The following is an 18,436-nucleotide window of genomic DNA, read 5'->3' as shown; positions in this document are numbered from 1 at the left end:
AGCAAATATTTTTTCACCCAAACTGGATGATACTTTCAGGTAATGATCAGTACACTAAGCCCACTCGGTTCTCCAAATTTCATTCTTCTATGTTGAAGCGTTCGTTTCCAGTAACAGTTTCCATTCTGGCATTTCACTCTGTTTTCTCCTATATTGATAGATGTATTTGGAACTCTAAATCAAACACGGTTTGTGCTAGCTTCTTGAAACTTGACACAGTAAAGCAGTTTCACATTCTAACTCTATGTTTTGTTTCCTTTTCATGTAGCCCTAAGCAGTGACTGGCGAGAAACACTTTCATTGAAAGGGGTTGCAAGCTTCCAAAAATTACGAGTCTTCAGAAATCTCAGCAAATATTTTTTCACCCAAACTAGATGATACTTTCAGGTAATGATCAGTACACTAAGCCCTCTTGGTTCCCCAAATTTCGTTCTTCTATGTTGAAGCGTTCGTTTCCACTAACAGTTTCCACTCTGGCATTTCACTCTGTTTTCTCCTATATTGATAGATGTATTTGGAACTCTAAATCAAACACGGTTTGTGCTAGCTTCTTGAAACTTGACACAGTAAAGCAGTTTCACATTCTAACTCTATGTTTTGTTTCCTTTTCATGTAGCTTTAAGCAGTGACTGGCGAGAAACACCTTCATTGAAAGGGGTTGCAAGCTTCCAAAAATTACGAGTCTCCAGAAAATCTCAGCAAATATTTTTTCACCCAAACTGGATGATACTTTCAGGTAATGATCAGTACACTAAGCCCACTCGGTTCTCCAAATTTCATTCTTCTATGTTGAAGCGTTCGTTTCCAGTAACAGTTTCCATTCTGGCATTTCACTCTGTTTTCTCCTATATTGATAGATGTATTTGGAACTCTAAATCAAACACGGTTTGTGCTAGCTTCTTGAAACTTGACACAGTAAAGCAGTTTCACATTCTAACTCTATGTTTTGTTTCCTTTTCATGTAGCCCTAAGCAGTGACTGGCGAGAAACACTTTCATTGAAAGGGGTTGCAAGCTTCCAAAAATTACGAGTCTCCAGAAATCTCAGCAAATATTTTTTCACCCAAACTGGATGATACTTTCAGGTAATGATCAGTACACTAAGCCCACTTGGTTCCCCAAATATCGTTCTTCTATGTTGAAGCGTTCGTTTCCAGTAACAGTTTGAATTTTGTCGTTTCACTCTGTTTTCTCCTATATTGATAGATGTATTTGGAACACTAAATCAAACACGGTTTGTGCTAGCTTCTTGAAACTTGACACAGTAAAGCAGTTTCACATTCTAACTCTATGTTTTGTTTCCTTTTCATGTAGCTTTAAGCAGTGACTGGCGAGAAACACCTTCATTGAAAGGGGTTGCAAGCTTCCAAAAATCACGAGTCTCCAGAAATCTAGGCAAATATTTTTTCACCCAAACTGGATGATACTTTCAGGTAATGATCAGTACACTTGGCCCACTTGGTTCTCCATATTTCGTTCTTCTATGTTGAAGCGTTCGTTTACAGTAACAGTTTCCACTCTGGCAATACACTCTGTTTTCTCCTATATTGATAGATGTATTTGGAACTCTAAATCAAACACGGTTTGTGCTAGCTTCTTGAAACTTGACACAGTAATGCAGTTTCACATTCGAACAATATGTTTTGTTTCCTTTTCATGTAGCCCTAAGCAGTGACTGGCGAGAAACACCTTCATTGAAAGGGGTTGCAAGCTTCCAAAAATCACGAGTCTCCAGATATCTCAGCAAATATTTTTTCACCCAAACTGGATGATACTTTCAGGTAATGATCAGTACACTAAGCCCACTTGGTTCCCCAAATTTCGTTCTTCTATGTTGAAGCGTTCGTTTCCAGTAACAGTTTGAATTTTGTCGTTTCACTCTGTTTTCTCCTATATTGATAGATGTATTTGGAACACTAAATCAAACACGGTTTGTGCTAGCTTCTTGAAACTTGACACAGTAAAGCAATTTCACATTCTAACTCTATGTTTTGTTTCCTTTTCATGTAGCTTTAAGCAGTGACTGGCGAGAAACACCTTCATTGAAAGGGGTTGCAAGCTTCCAAAAATCACGAGTCTCCAGATATCTCAGCAAATATTTTTTCACCCAAACTGGATGATACTTTCAGGTAATGATCAGTACACTTGGCCCACTTGGTTCTCCATATTTCGTTCTTCTATGTTGAAGCGTTCGTTTACAGTAACAGTTTCCACTCTGGCATTACACTCTGTTTTCTCCTATATTGATAGATGTATTTGGAACTCTAAATCAAACACGGTTTGTGCTAGCTTCTTGAAACTTGACACAGTAATGCAGTTTCACATTCTAACAATATGTTTTGTTTCCTTTTCATGTAGCCCTAAGCAGTGACTGGCGAGAAACACTTTCATTGAAAGGGGTTGCAAGCTTCCAAAAATTACGAGTCTCCAGAAATCTCAGCAAATATTTTTTCACGCAAACTGGATGATACTTTCAGGGAATTATCAGTACACTAAGCCTACTTGGGTTCCCAAATTTCGATCTTCTATGTTGAAGTGTTCGTTTCCAGTAACAGTTTCCATTCTGGCATTTCACTCTGTTTTCTCCTATATTGATAGATGTATTTGGAACTCTAAATCAAACACGGTTTGTGCTAGCTTCTTGAAACTTGACACAGTAAAGCAGTTTCACATTCTAACTCTATGTTTTGTTTCCTTTTCATGTAGCCCTAAGCAGTGACTGGCGAGAAACACTTCCATTGAAAGGGGTTGCAAGCTTCCAAAAATTACGAGTCTTCAGAAATCTCAGCAAATATTTTTTCACCCAAACTAGATGATACTTTCAGGTAATGATCAGTACACTAAGCCCTCTTGGTTCCCCAAATTTCGTTCTTCTATGTTGAAGCGTTCGTTTCCACTAACAGTTTCCACTCTGGCATTTCACTCTGTTTTCTCCTATATTGATAGATGTATTTGGAACTCTAAATCAAACATGGTTTGTGCTAGCTTCTTGAAACTTGACACAGTAAAGCAGTTTCATATTCTAACTCTATGTTTTGTTTCCTTTTCATGTAGCCCTAAGCAGTGACTGGCGAGAAACACTTTCATTGAAAGGGGTTGCAAGCTTCCAAAAATTACGAGTCTCCAGAAATGTCAGCAAATATTTTTTCACCCAAACTGGATGATACTTTCAGGTAATGATCAGTACACTAAGCCCACTTGGTTCCCCAAATTTCGTTCTTCTATGTTGAAGCGTTCGTTTCCAGTAACAGTTTGAATTTTGTCGTTTCACTCTGTTTTCTCCTATATTGATAGATGTATTTGGAACACTAAATCAAACACGATTTGTGCTAGCTTCTTGAAACTTGACACAGTAAAGCAGTTTCACATTCTAACTCTATGTTTTGTTTCCTTTTCATGTAGCTTTAAGCAGTGACTGGCGAGAAACACCTTCATTGAAAGGGGTTGCAAGCTTCCAAAAATTACGAGTCTCCAGAAATCTCAGCAAATATTTTTTCACGCAAACTGGATGATACTTTCAGGGAATTATCAGTACACTAAGCCTACTTGGGTTCCCAAATTTCGATCTTCTATGTTGAAGTGTTCGTTTCCAGTAACAGTTTCCATTCTGGCATTTCACTCTGTTTTCTCCTATATTGATAGATGTATTTGGAACTCTAAATCAAACACGGTTTGTGCTAGCTTCTTGAAACTTGACACAGTAAAGCAGTTTCACATTCTAACTCTATGTTTTGTTTCCTTTTCATGTAGCCCTAAGCAGTGACTGGCGAGAAACACTTCCATTGAAAGGGGTTGCAAGCTTCCAAAAATTACGAGTCTTCAGAAATCTCAGCAAATATTTTTTCACCCAAACTAGATGATACTTTCAGGTAATGATCAGTACACTAAGCCCTCTTGGTTCCCCAAATTTCGTTCTTCTATGTTGAAGCGTTCGTTTCCACTAACAGTTTCCACTCTGGCATTTCACTCTGTTTTCTCCTATATTGATAGATGTATTTGGAACTCTAAATCAAACATGGTTTGTGCTAGCTTCTTGAAACTTGACACAGTAAAGCAGTTTCACATTCTAACTCTATGTTTTGTTTCCTTTTCATGTAGCCCTAAGCAGTGACTGGCGAGAAACACTTTCATTGAAAGGGGTTGCAAGCTTCCAAAAATTACGAGTCTCCAGAAATGTCAGCAAATATTTTTTCACCCAAACTGGATGATACTTTCAGGTAATGATCAGTACACTAAGCCCACTTGGTTCCCCAAATTTCGTTCTTCTATGTTGAAGCGTTCGTTTCCAGTAACAGTTTGAATTTTGTCGTTTCACTCTGTTTTCTCCTATATTGATAGATGTATTTGGAACACTAAATCAAACACGATTTGTGCTAGCTTCTTGAAACTTGACACAGTAAAGCAGTTTCACATTCTAACTCTATGTTTTGTTTCCTTTTCATGTAGCTTTAAGCAGTGACTGGCGAGAAACACCTTCATTGAAAGGGGTTGCAAGCTTCCAAAAATTACGAGTCTCCAGAAATCTCAGCAAATACTTTTTCACCCAAACTGGATGATACTTTCAGGTAATGATCAGTACACTAAGCCCACTCGGTTCTCCAAATTTCATTCTTCTATGTTGAAGCGTTCGTTTACACTAACAGTTTCCATTCTGGCATTTCACTCTGTTTTCTCCTATATTGATAGATGTATTTGGAACTCTAAATCAAACACGGTTTGTGCTAGCTTCTTGAAACTTGACACAGTAAAGCAGTTTCACATTCTAACTCTATGTTTTGTTTCCTTTTCTTGTAGCCCTAAGCAGAGACTGGCGAGAAACACTTTCATTGAAAGGGGTTGCAATCTTCCAAAAATTACGAGTCTCCAGAAATCTCAGCAAATATTTTTTCACCCAAACTGGATGATACTTTCAGGTAATGATCAGTACACTTGGCCCACTTGGTTCTCCATATTTCGTTCTTCTATGTTGAAGCGTTCGTTTACACTAACAGTTTCCACTCTGGCATTTCACTCTGTTTTCTCCTATATTGATAGATGTATTTGGAACTCTAAATCAAACACGGTTTGTGCTAGCTTCTTGAAACTTGACACAGTAAAGCAGTTTCACATTCTAACTCTATGTTTTGTTTCTTTTTCATGTAGCCCTAAGCAGTGACTGGCGAGAAACACTTTCATTGAAAGGGGTTGCAAGCTTCCAAAAATTACGAGTCTCCAGAAATCTCAGCAAATATTTTTTCACCCAAACTGCATGATACTTTCAGGTAATGATCAGTACACTAAGCCCACTTGGTTCCCCAAATTTCGTTCTTCTATGTTGAAGCGTTCGTTTCCAGTAACAGTTTGAATTTTTGCGTTTCACTCTGTTTTCTCCTATATTGATAGATGTATTTGGAACTCTAAATCAAACACGGTTTGTGCTAGCTTCTTGAAACTTGACACAGTAAAGCAGTTTCACATTCTAACTCTATGTTTTGTTTCCTTTTCATGTAGCTTTAAGCAGTGACTGGCGAGAAACACTTTCATTGAAAGGGGTTGCAAGCTTCCAAAAATTACGAGTCTCCAGAAATCTCAGCAAATATTTTTTCACCCAAACTGGATGATACTTTCAGGTAATGATCAGTACACTAAGCCCACTTGGTTCTCCAAATTTCATTCTTCTATGTTGAAGCGTTCGTTTCCAGTAACAGTTTCCATTCTGGCATTTCACTCTGTTTTCTCCTATATTGATAGATGTATTTGGAACTCTAAATCAAACACGGTTTGTGCTAGCTTCTTGAAACTTGACACAGTAAAGCAGTTTCACATTCTAACTCTATGTTTTGTTTCTTTTTCATGTAGCCCTAAGCAGTGACTGGCGAGAAACACTTTCATTGAAAGGGGTTGCAAGCTTCTAAAAATTACGAGTCTCCAGAAATCTCAGCAAATATTTTTTCACCCAAACTGGATGATACTTTCAGGTAATGATCAGTACACTTGGCCCACTTGGTTCTCCATATTTCGTTCTTCTATGTTGAAGCGTTCGTTTACACTAACAGTTTCCACTCTGGCATTTCACTCTGTTTTCTCCTATATTGATAGATGTATTTGGAACTCTAAATCAAACACGGTTTGTGCTAGCTTCTTGAAACTTGACACAGTAAAGCAGTTTCACATTCTAACTCTATGTTTTGTTTTTTTTTTCATGTAGCCCTAAGCAGTGACTGGCGAGAAACACTTTCATTGAAAGGGGTTACAAGCTTCCAAAAATTACGAGTCTCCAGAAATCTCAGCAAATATTTTTTCACCCAAACTGCATGATACTTTCAGGTAATGATCAGTACACTAAGCCCACTTGGTTCCCCAAATTTCGTTCTTCTATGTTGAAGCGTTCGTTTCCAGTAACAGTTTGAATTTTTGCGTTTCACTCTGTTTTCTCCTATATTGATAGATGTATTTGGAACTCTAAATCAAACACGGTTTGTGCTAGCTTCTTGAAACTTGACACAGTAAAGCAGTTTCACATTCTAACTCTATGTTTTGTTTCCTTTTCATGTAGCCCTAAGCAGTGACTGGCGAGAAACACTTTCATTGAAAGGGGTTGCAAGCTTCCAAAAATTACGAGTCTCCAGAAATCTCAGCAAATATTTTTTCACCCAAACTAGATGATACTTTCAGGTAATGATCAGTACACTAAGCCCTCTTGGTTCCCCAAATTTCGTTCTTCTATGTTGAAGCGTTCGTTTCCAATAACAGTTTGAATTTAGTCGTTTCACTCTGTTTTCTCCTATATTGATAGATGTATTTGGAACTCTAAATCAAACACGGTTTGTGCTAGCTTCTTGAAACTTGACACAGTAAAGCAGTTTCACATTGTAACTCTTTTTTTTGTTTCCTTTTCATGTAGCTTTAAGCAGTGACTGGCGAGAAACACTTTCATTGAATGGGTTGCAAGCTTCTAAAAATTACGAGTCTCCAGAAATCTCAGCAAATATTTTTTCACCCAAACTGGATGATACTTTCACGTAATGATCAGTACACTTGGCCCACTTGGTTCTCCAAATTTCGTTCTTCTATGTTGAAGCGTTCGTTTCCAGTAACAGTTTCCATTCTGGCATTTCACTCTGTTTTCTCCTATATTGATAGATGTATTTGGAACTCTAAATCAAACACGGTTTGTGCTAGCTTCTTGAAACTTGACACAGTAAAGCAGTTTCACATTCTAACTCTATGTTTTGTTTCCTTTTCATGTAGCCCTAAGCAGTGACTGGCGAGAAACACTTTCATTGAAAGGGGTTGCAAGCTTCCAAAAATTACGAGTCTCCAGAAATCTCAGCAAATATTTTTTCACCCAAACTGGATGATACTTTCAGGTAATGATCAGTACACTAAGCCCACTTGGTTCCCCAAATTTCGTTCTTCTATGTTGAAGCGTTCGTTTCCAGTAACAGTTTGAATTTTGTCGTTTCACTCTGTTTTCTCCTATATTGATAGATGTATTTGGAACACTAAATCAAACACGGTTTGTGCTAGCTTCTTGAAACTTGACACAGTAAAGCAGTTTCACATTCTAACTCTATGTTTTGTTTCCTTTTCATGTAGCTTTAAGCAGTGACTGGCGAGAAACACCTTCATTGAAAGGGGTTGCAAGCTTCCAAAAATTACGAGTCTCCAGAAATCTCAGCAAATATTTTTTCACCCAAACTGGATGATACTTTCAGGTAATGATCAGTACACTAAGCCCACTCGGTTCTCCAAATTTCATTCTTCTATGTTGAAGCGTTCGTTTACACTAACAGTTTCCATTCTGGCATTTCACTCTGTTTTCTCCTATATTGATAGATGTATTTGGAACTCTAAATCAAACACGGTTTGTGCTAGCTTCTTGAAACTTGACACAGTAAAGCAGTTTCACATTCTAACTCTATGTTTTGTTTCCTTTTCATGTAGCCCTAAGCAGTGACTGGCGAGAAACACTTTCATTGAAAGGGGTTGCAAGCTTCCAAAAATTACGAGTCTCCAGAAATCTCAGCAAATATTTTTTCACCCAAACTGGATGATACTTTCAGGTAATGATCAGTACACTAAGCCCACTCGGTTCTCCTAATTTCATTCTTCTATGTTGAAGCGTTCGTTTCCAGTAACAGTTTCCATTCTGGCATTTCACTCTGTTTTCTCCTATATTGATAGATGTATTTGGAACTCTAAATCAAACACGGTTTGTGCTAGCTTCTTGAAACTTGACACAGTAATGCAGTTTCACATTCTAACTCTATGTTTTGTTTCCTTTTCATTTAGCCCTAAGCAGTGACTGGCGAGAAACACTTTCATTGAAAGGGGTTGCAAGCTTCCAAAAATTACGAGTCTCCAGAAATCTCAGCAAATATTTTTTCACCCAAACTGGATGATACTTTCAGGTAATGATCAGTACACTAAGCCCACTCGGTTCTCCAAATTTCATTCTTCTATGTTGAAGCGTTCGTTTCCAGTAACAGTTTCCATTCTGGCATTTCACTCTGTTTTCTCCTATATTGATAGATGTATTTGGAACTCTAAATCAAACACGGTTTGTGCTAGCTTCTTGAAACTTGACACAGTAAAGCAGTTTCACATTCTAACTCTATGTTTTGTTTCCTTTTCTTGTAGCCCTAAGCAGAGACTGGCGAGAAACACTTTCATTGAAAGGGGTTGCAAGCTTCTAAAAATTACGAGTCTCCAGAAATCTCAGCAAATATTTTTTCACCCAAACTGGATGATACTTTCAGGTAATGATCAGTACACTTGGCCCACTTGGTTCTCCAAATTTCATTCTTCTATGTTGAAGCGTTCGTTTCCAGTAACAGTTTCCATTCTGGCATTTCACTCTGTTTTCTCCTATATTGATAGATGTATTTGGAACTCTAAATCAAACACGGTTTGTGCTAGCTTCTTGAAACTTGACACAGTAATGCAGTTTCAGATTCTAACTCTATGTTTTGTTTCCTTTTCATGTAGCTTTAAGCAGTGACTGGCGAGAAACACTTTCATTGAAAGGGGTTGCAAGCTTCCAAAAATTACGAGTCTCCAGAAATCTCAGCAAATATTTTTTCACCCAAACTGGATGATACTTTCAGGTAATGATCAGTACACTAAGCCCACTTGGTTCTCCAAATTTCATTCTTCTATGTTGAAGCGTTCGTTTCCAGTAACAGTTTCCATTCTGGCATTTCACTCTGTTTTCTCCTATATTGATAGATGTATTTGGAACTCTAAATCAAACACGGTTTGTGCTAGCTTCTTGAAACTTGACACAGTAAAGCAGTTTCACATTCTAACTCTATGTTTTGTTTCCTTTTCTTGTAGCCCTAAGCAGAGACTGGCGAGAAACACTTTCATTGAAAGGGGTTGCAAGCTTCTAAAAATTACGAGTCTCCAGAAATCTCAGCAAATATTTTTTCACCCAAACTGGATGATACTTTCAGGTAATGATCAGTACACTTGGCCCACTTGGTTCTCCATATTTCGTTCTTCTATGTTGAAGCGTTCGTTTACACTAACAGTTTCCACTCTGGAATTTCACTCTGTTTTCTCCTATATTGATAGATGTATTTGGAACTCTAAATCAAACACGGTTTGTGCTAGCTTCTTGAAACTTGACACAGTAAAGCAGTTTCACATTCTAACTCTATGTTTTGTTTCTTTTTCATGTAGCCCTAAGCAGTGACTGGCGAGAAACACTTTCATTGAAAGGGGTTGCAAGCTTCCAAAAATTACGAGTCTCCAGAAATCTCAGCAAATATTTTTTCACCCAAACTGCATGATACTTTCAGGTAATGATCAGTACACTAAGCCCACTTGGTTCCCCAAATTTCGTTCTTCTATGTTGAAGCGTTCGTTTCCAGTAACAGTTTGAATTTTTGCGTTTCACTCTGTTTTCTCCTATATTGATAGATGTATTTGGAACTCTAAATCAAACACGGTTTGTGCTAGCTTCTTGAAACTTGACACAGTAAAGCAGTTTCACATTCTAACTCTATGTTTTGTTTCCTTTTCATGTAGCCCTAAGCAGTGACTGGCGAGAAACACTTTCATTGAAAGGGGTTGCAAGCTTCCAAAAATTACGAGTCTCCAGAAATCTCAGCAAATATTTTTTCACCCAAACTGGATGATACTTTCACGTAATGATCAGTACACTTGACCCACTTGGTTCTCCAAATTTCGTTCTTCTATGTTGAAGCGTTCGTTTCCAGTAACAGTTTCCATCCTGGCATTTCACTCTGTTTTCTTCTATATTGATAGATGTATTTGGAACTCTAAATCAAACACGGTTTGTGCTAGCTTCTTGAAACTTGACACAGTAAAGCAGTTTCACATTCTAACTCTATGTTTTGTTTCCTTTTCATGTAGCCCTAAGCAGTGACTGGCGAGAAACACTTTCATTGAAAGGGGTTGCAAGCTTCCAAAAATTACGAGTCTCCAGAAATCTCAGCAAATATTTTTTCACCCAAACTGGATGATACTTTCAGGTAATGATCAGTACACTAAGCCCACTTGGTTCCCCAAATTTCGTTCTTCTATGTTGAAGCGTTCGTTTCCAGTAACAGTTTGAATTTTGTCGTTTCACTCTGTTTTCTCCTATATTGATAGATGTATTTGGAACACTAAATCAAACACGGTTTGTGCTAGCTTCTTGAAACTTGACACAGTAAAGCAGTTTCACATTCTAACTCTATGTTTTGTTTCCTTTTCATGTAGCTTTAAGCAGTGACTGGCGAGAAACACCTTCATTGAAAGGGGTTGCAAGCTTCCAAAAATTACGAGTCTCCAGAAATCTCAGCAAATATTTTTTCACCCAAACTGGATGATACTTTCAGGTAATGATCAGTACACTAAGCCCACTCGGTTCTCCAAATTTCATTCTTCTATGTTGAAGCGTTCGTTTCCAGTAACAGTTTCCATTCTGGCATTTCACTCTGTTTTCTCCTATATTGATAGATGTATTTGGAACTCTAAATCAAACACGGTTTGTGCTAGCTTCTTGAAACTTGACACAGTAAAGCAGTTTCACATTCTAACTCTATGTTTTGTTTCCTTTTCTTGTAGCCCTAAGCAGAGACTGGCGAGAAACACTTTCATTGAAAGGGGTTGCAAGCTTCCAAAAATTACGAGTCTCCAGAAATCTCAGCAAATATTTTTTCACCCAAACTGGATGATACTTTCAGGTAATGATCAGTACACTAAGCCCACTTGGTTCTCCATATTTCGTTCTTCTATGTTGAAGCGTTCGTTTACACTAACAGTTTCCACTCTGGCATTTCACTCTGTTTTCTCCTATATTGATAGATGTATTTGGAACTCTAAATCAAACACGGTTTGTGCTAGCTTCTTGAAACTTGACACAGTAAAGCAGTTTCACATTCTAACTCTATGTTTTGTTTCTTTTTCATGTAGCCCTAAGCAGTGACTGGCGAGAAACACTTTCATTGAAAGGGGTTGCAAGCTTCCAAAAATTACGAGTCTCCAGAAATCTCAGCAAATATTTTTTCACCCAAACTGGATGATACTTTCAGGTAATGATCAGTACACTAAGCCCACTTGGTTCCCCAAATTTCGTTATTCTATGTTGAAGCGTTCGTTTCCAGTAACAGTTTGAATTTTTGCGTTTCACTCTGTTGTCTCCTATATTGATAGATGTATTTGGAACTCTAAATCAAACACGGTTTGTGCTAGCTTCTTGAAACTTGACACAGTAAAGCAGTTTCACATTCTAACTCTATGTTTTGTTTCTTTTTCATGTAGCCCTAAGCAGTGACTGGCGAGAAACACTTTCATTGAAAGGGGTTGCAAGCTTCCAAAAATTACGAGTCTCCAGAAATCTCAGCAAATATTTTTTCACCCAAACTGGATGATACTTTCAGGTAATGATCAGTACACTAAGCCCACTTGGTTCCCCAAATTTCGTTCTTCTATGTTGAAGCGTTCGTTTCCAGTAACAGTTTGAATTTTTGCGTTTCACTCTGTTGTCTCCTATATTGATAGATGTATTTGGAACTCTAAATCAAACAAGGTTTGTGCTAGCTTCTTGAAACTTGACACAGTAAAGCAGTTTCACATTCTAACTCTATGTTTTGTTTCCTTTTCATGTAGCCCTAAGCAGTGACTGGCGAGAAACACTTTCATTGAAAGGGGTTGCAAGCTTCCAAAAATTACGAGTCTCCAGAAATCTCAGCAAATATTTTTTCACCCAAACTGGATGATACTTTCAGGTAATGATCTGTACACTAAGCCCACTTGGTTCTCCATATTTCGTTCTTCTATGTTGAAGCGTTCGTTTACACTAACAGTTTCCACTCTGGCATTTCACTCTGTTTTCTCCTATATTGATAGATGTATTTGGAACTCTAAATCAAACACGGTTTGTGCTAGCTTCTTGAAACTTGACACAGTAATGCAGTTTCAGATTCTAACTCTATGTTTTGTTTCCTTTTCATGTAGCTTTAAGCAGTGACTGGCGAGAAACACTTTCATTGAAAGGGGTTGCAAGCTTCCAAAAATTACGAGTCTCCAGAAATCTCAGCAAATATTTTTTCACCCAAACTGGATGATACTTTCAGGTAATGATCATTACACTAAGCCCACTCGGTTCTCCAAATTTCATTCTTCTATGTTGAAGCGTTCGTTTCCAGTAACAGTTTCCATTCTGGCATTTCACTCTGTTTTCTCCTATATTGATAGATGTATTTGGAACTCTAAATCAAACACGGTTTGTGCTAGCTTCTTGAAACTTGACACAGTAAAGCAGTTTCACATTCTAACTCTATGTTTTGTTTCCTTTTCTTGTAGCCCTAAGCAGAGACTGGCGAGAAACACTTTCATTGAAAGGGGTTGCAAGCTTCTAAAAATTACGAGTCTCCAGAAATCTCAGCAAATATTTTTTCACCCAAACTGGATGATACTTTCAGGTAATGATCAGTACACTTGGCCCACTTGGTTCTCCATATTTCGTTCTTCTATGTTGAAGCGTTCGTTTACACTAACAGTTTCCACTCTGGAATTTCACTCTGTTTTCTCCTATATTGATAGATGTATTTGGAACTCTAAATCAAACACGGTTTGTGCTAGCTTCTTGAAACTTGACACAGTAAAGCAGTTTCACATTCTAACTCTATGTTTTGTTTCTTTTTCATGTAGCCCTAAGCAGTGACTGGCGAGAAACACTTTCATTGAAAGGGGTTGCAAGCTTCCAAAAATTACGAGTCTCCAGAAATCTCAGCAAATATTTTTTCACCCAAACTGCATGATACTTTCAGGTAATGATCAGTACACTAAGCCCACTTGGTTCCCCAAATTTCGTTCTTCTATGTTGAAGCGTTCGTTTCCAGTAACAGTTTGAATTTTTGCGTTTCACTCTGTTTTCTCCTATATTGATAGATGTATTTGGAACTCTAAATCAAACACGGTTTGTGCTAGCTTCTTGAAACTTGACACAGTAAAGCAGTTTCACATTCTAACTCTATGTTTTGTTTCCTTTTCATGTAGCCCTAAGCAGTGACTGGCGAGAAACACTTTCATTGAAAGGGGTTGCAAGCTTCCAATAATTACGAGTCTCCAGAAATCTCAGCAAATATTTTTTCACCCAAACTGGATGATACTTTCAGGTAATGATCAGTACACTAAGCCCTCTTGGTTCCCCAAATTTCGTTCTTCTATGTTGAAGCGTTCGTTTCCAGTAACGGTTTGAATTTTGTCGTTTCACTCTGTTTTCTCCTATATCGATAGATGTATTTGGAACTCTAAATCAAACACGGTTTGTGCTAGCTTCTTGAAACTTGACACAGTAAAGCAGTTTCACATTCTAACTCTATGTTTTGTTTCCTTTTCATGTAGCTTTAAGCAGTGACTTGCGAGAAACACTTTCATTGAAAGGGGTTGCAAGCTTCCAAAAATTACGAGTCTCCAGAAATCTCAGCAAATACTTTTTCACCCAAACTGGATGATACTTTCAGGTAATGATCAGTACACTAAGCCCACTCGGTTCTCCAAATTTCATTCTTCTATGTTGAAGCGTTCGTTTCCAGTAACAGTTTCCATTCTGGCATTTCACTCTGTTTTCTCCTATATTGATAGATGTATTTGGAACTCTAAATCAAACACGGTTTGTGCTAGCTTCTTGAAACTTGACACAGTAAAGCCGTTTCACATTCTAACTCTATGTTTTGTTTCCTTTTCTTGTAGCCCTAAGCAGAGACTGGCGAGAAACACTTTCATTGAAAGGGGTTGCAAGCTTCTAAAAATTACGAGTCTCCAGAAATCTCAGCAAATATTTTTTCACCCAAACTGGATGATACTTTCAGGTAATGATCTGTACACTAAGCCCACTTGGTTCTCCATATTTCGTTCTTCTATGTTGAAGCGTTCGTTTACACTAACAGTTTCCACTCTGGCATTTCACTCTGTTTTCTCCTATATTGATAGATGTATTTGGAACTCTAAATCAAACACGGTTTGTGCTAGCTTCTTGAAACTTGACACAGTAAAGCAGTTTCACATTCTAACTCTATGTTTTGTTTTTTTTTCATGTAGCCCTAAGCAGTGACTGGCGAGAAACACTTTCATTGAAAGGGGTTGCAAGCTTCCAAAAATTACGAGTCTCCAGAAATCTCAGCAAATATTTTTTCACCCAAACTGCATGATACTTTCAGGTAATGATCAGTACACTAAGCCCACTTGGTTCCCCAAATTTCGTTCTTCTATGTTGAAGCGTTCGTTTCCAGTAACAGTTTGAATTTTTGCGTTTCACTCTGTTTTCTCCTATATTGATAGATGTATTTGGAACTCTAAATCAAACACGGTTTGTGCTAGCTTCTTGAAACTTGACACAGTAAAGCAGTTTCACATTCTAACTCTATGTTTTGTTTCCTTTTCATGTAGCCCTAAGCAGTGACTGGCGAGAAACACTTTCATTGAAAGGGGTTGCAAGCTTCCAAAAATTACGAGTCTCCAGAAATCTCAGCAAATATTTTTTTCACCCAAACTAGATGATACTTTCAGGTAATGATCAGTACACTAAGCCCTCTTGGTTCCCCAAATTTCGTTCTTCTATGTTGAAGCGTTCGTTTCCAATAACAGTTTGAATTTAGTCGTTTCACTCTGTTTTCTCCTATATTGATAGATGTATTTGGAACTCTAAATCAAACACGGTTTGTGCTAGCTTCTTGAAACTTGACACAGTAAAGCAGTTTCACATTGTAACTCTATGTTTTGTTTCCTTTTCATGTAGCCCTAAGCAGTGACTGGCGAGAAACACTTTCATTGAAAGGGGTTGCAAGCTTCCAAAAATTACGAGTCTCCAGAAATCTCAGCAAATATTTTTTCACCCAAACTGGATGATACTTTCAGGTAATGATCAGTACACTTGGCCCACTTGGTTCTCCAAATTTCGTTCTTCTATGTTGAAGCGTTCGTTTCCAGTAACAGTTTCCATCCTGGCATTTCACTCTGTTTTCTCCTATATTGATAGATGTATTTGGAACTCTAAATCAAACACGGTTTGTGCTAGCTTCTTGAAACTTGACACAGTAAAGCAGTTTCACATTCTAACTCTATGTTTTGTTTCCTTTTCATGTAGCCCTAAGCAGTGACTGGCGAGAAACACTTTCATTGAAAGGGGTGGCAAGCTTCCAAAAATTACGAGTCTCCAGAAATCTCAGCAAATATTTTTTCACCCAAACTGGATGATACTTTCAGGTAATGATCAGTACACTAAGCCCACTTGGTTCCCCAAATTTCGTTCTTCTATGTTGAAGCGTTCGTTTCCAGTAACAGTTTGAATTTTGTCGTTTCACTCTGTTTTCTCCTATATTGATAGATGTATTTGGAACACTAAATCAAACACGGTTTGTGCTAGCTTCTTGAAACTTGACACAGTAAAGCAGTTTCACATTCTAACTCTATGTTTTGTTTCCTTTTCATGTAGCTTTAAGCAGTGACTGGCGAGAAACACCTTCATTGAAAGGGGTTGCAAGCTTCCAAAAATTACGAGTCTCCAGAAATCTCAGCAAATATTTTTTCACCCAAACTGGATGATACTTTCAGGTAATGATCAGTACACTAAGCCCACTCGGTTGTCCAAATTTCATTCTTCTATGTTGAAGCGTTCGTTTCCAGTAACAGTTTCCATTCTGGCATTTCACTCTGTTTTCTCCTATATTGATAGATGTATTTGGAACTCTAAATCAAACACGGTTTGTGCTAGCTTCTTGAAACTTGACACAGTAAAGCAGTTTCACATTCTAACTCTATGTTTTGTTTCCTTTTCTTGTAGCCCTAAGCAGAGACTGGCGAGAAACACTTTCATTGAAAGGGGTTGCAAGCTTCTAAAAATTACGAGTCTCCAGAAATCTCAGCAAATATTTTTTCACCCAAACTGGATGATACTTTCAGGTAATGATCAGTACACTTGGCCCACTTGGTTCTCCATATTTCGTTCTTCTATGTTGAAGCGTTCGTTTACACTAACAGTTTCCACTCTGGCATTTCACTCTGTTTTCTCCTATATTGATAGATGTATTTGGAACTCTAAATCAAACACGGTTTGTGCTAGCTTCTTGAAACTTGACACAGTAAAGCAGTTTCACATTCTAACTCTAAGTTTTGTTTCTTTTTCATGTAGCCCTAAGCAGTGACTGGCGAGAAACACTTTCATTGAAAGGGGTTGCAAGCTTCCAAAAATTACGAGTCTCCAGAAATCTCAGCAAATATTTTTTCACCCAAACTGGATGATACTTTCACGTAATGATCAGTACACTTGGCCCACTTGGTTCTCCAAATTTCGTTCTTCTATGTTGAAGCGTTCGTTTCCAGTAACAGTTTCCATTCTGGCATTTCACTCTGTTTTCTCCTATATTGATAGATGTATTTGGAACTCTAAATCAAACACGGTTTGTGCTAGCTTATTGAAACTTGACACAGTAATGCAGTTTCATATTCTAACTCTATGTTTTGTTTCCTTTTCATGTAGCTTTAAGGAGTGACTGTAGAGAAACACTTTCATTGAAAGGGGTTGCAAGCTTCCAAAAATTACGAGTCTCCAGAAATCTCAGCAAATATTTTTTCACCCAAACTGGATGATACTTTCAGGTAATGATCAGTACACTAAGCCCACTTGGTTCTCCATATTTCGTTCTTCTATGTTGAAGCGTTCGTTTACACTAACAGTTTCCACTCTGGCATTTCACTCTGTTTTCTCCTATATTGATAGATGTATTTGGAACTCTAAATCAAACACGGTTTGTGCTAGCTTCTTGAAACTTGACACAGTAAAGCAGTTTCACATTCTAACTCTATGTTTTGTTTCTTTTTCATGTAGCCCTAAGCAGTGACTGGCGAGAAACACTTTCATTGAAAGGGGTTGCAAGCTTCCAAAAATTACGAGTCTCCAGAAATCTCAGCAAATATTTTTTCACCCAAACTGGATGATACTTTCAGGTAATGATCAGTAAACTAAGCCCACTTGGTTCCCCAAATTTCGTTATTCTATGTTGAAGCGTTCGTTTCCAGTAACAGTTTGAATTTTTGCGTTTCACTCTGTTGTCTCCTATATTGATAGATGTATTTGGAACTCTAAATCAAACACGGTTTGTGCTAGCTTCTTGAAACTTGACACAGTAAAGCAGTTTCACATTCTAACTCTATGTTTTGTTTCTTTTTCATGTAGCCCTAAGCAGTGACTGGCGAGAAACACTTTCATTGAAAGGGGTTGCAAGCTTCCAAAAATTACGAGTCTCCAGAAATCTCAGCAAATATTTTTTCACCCAAACTGGATGATACTTTCAGGTAATGATCAGTACACTAAGCCCACTTGGTTCCCCAAATTTCGTTCTTCTATGTTGAAGCGTTCGTTTCCAGTAACAGTTTGAATTTTTGCGTTTCACTCTGTTGTCTCCTATATTGATAGATGTATTTGGAACTCTAAATCAAACAAGGTTTGTGCTAGCTTCTTGAAACTTGACACAGTAAAGCAGTTTCACATTCTAACTCTATGTTTTGTTTCCTTTTCTTGTAGCCCTAAGCAGAGACTGGCGAGAAACACTTTCATTGAAAGGGGTTGCAAGCTTCTAAAAATTACGAGTCTCCAGAAATCTCAGCAAATATTTTTTCACCCAAACTGGATGATACTTTCAGGTAATGATCAGTACACTTGGCCCACTTGGTTCTCCATATTTCGTTCTTCTATGTTGAAGCGTTCGTTTACACTAACAGTTTCCACTCTGGAATTTCACTCTGTTTTCTCCTATATTGATAGATGTATTTGGAACTCTAAATCAAACACGGTTTGTGCTAGCTTCTTGAAACTTGACACAGTAAAGCAGTTTCACATTCTAACTCTATGTTTTGTTTCCTTTTCATGTAGCCCTAAGCAGTGACTGGCGAGAAACACTTTCATTGAAAGGGGTGGCAAGCTTCCAAAAATTACGAGTCTC

Source organism: Spermophilus citellus (genome assembly GCF_964194105.1).
Source record: "Spermophilus citellus genome assembly, chromosome: 4".
NCBI classification, from domain to species: domain Eukaryota; kingdom Metazoa; phylum Chordata; class Mammalia; order Rodentia; family Sciuridae; genus Spermophilus; species Spermophilus citellus.
The sequence above is the reverse complement of the archived record's forward strand: the minus strand, read 5'-3'. Positions refer to the sequence as shown.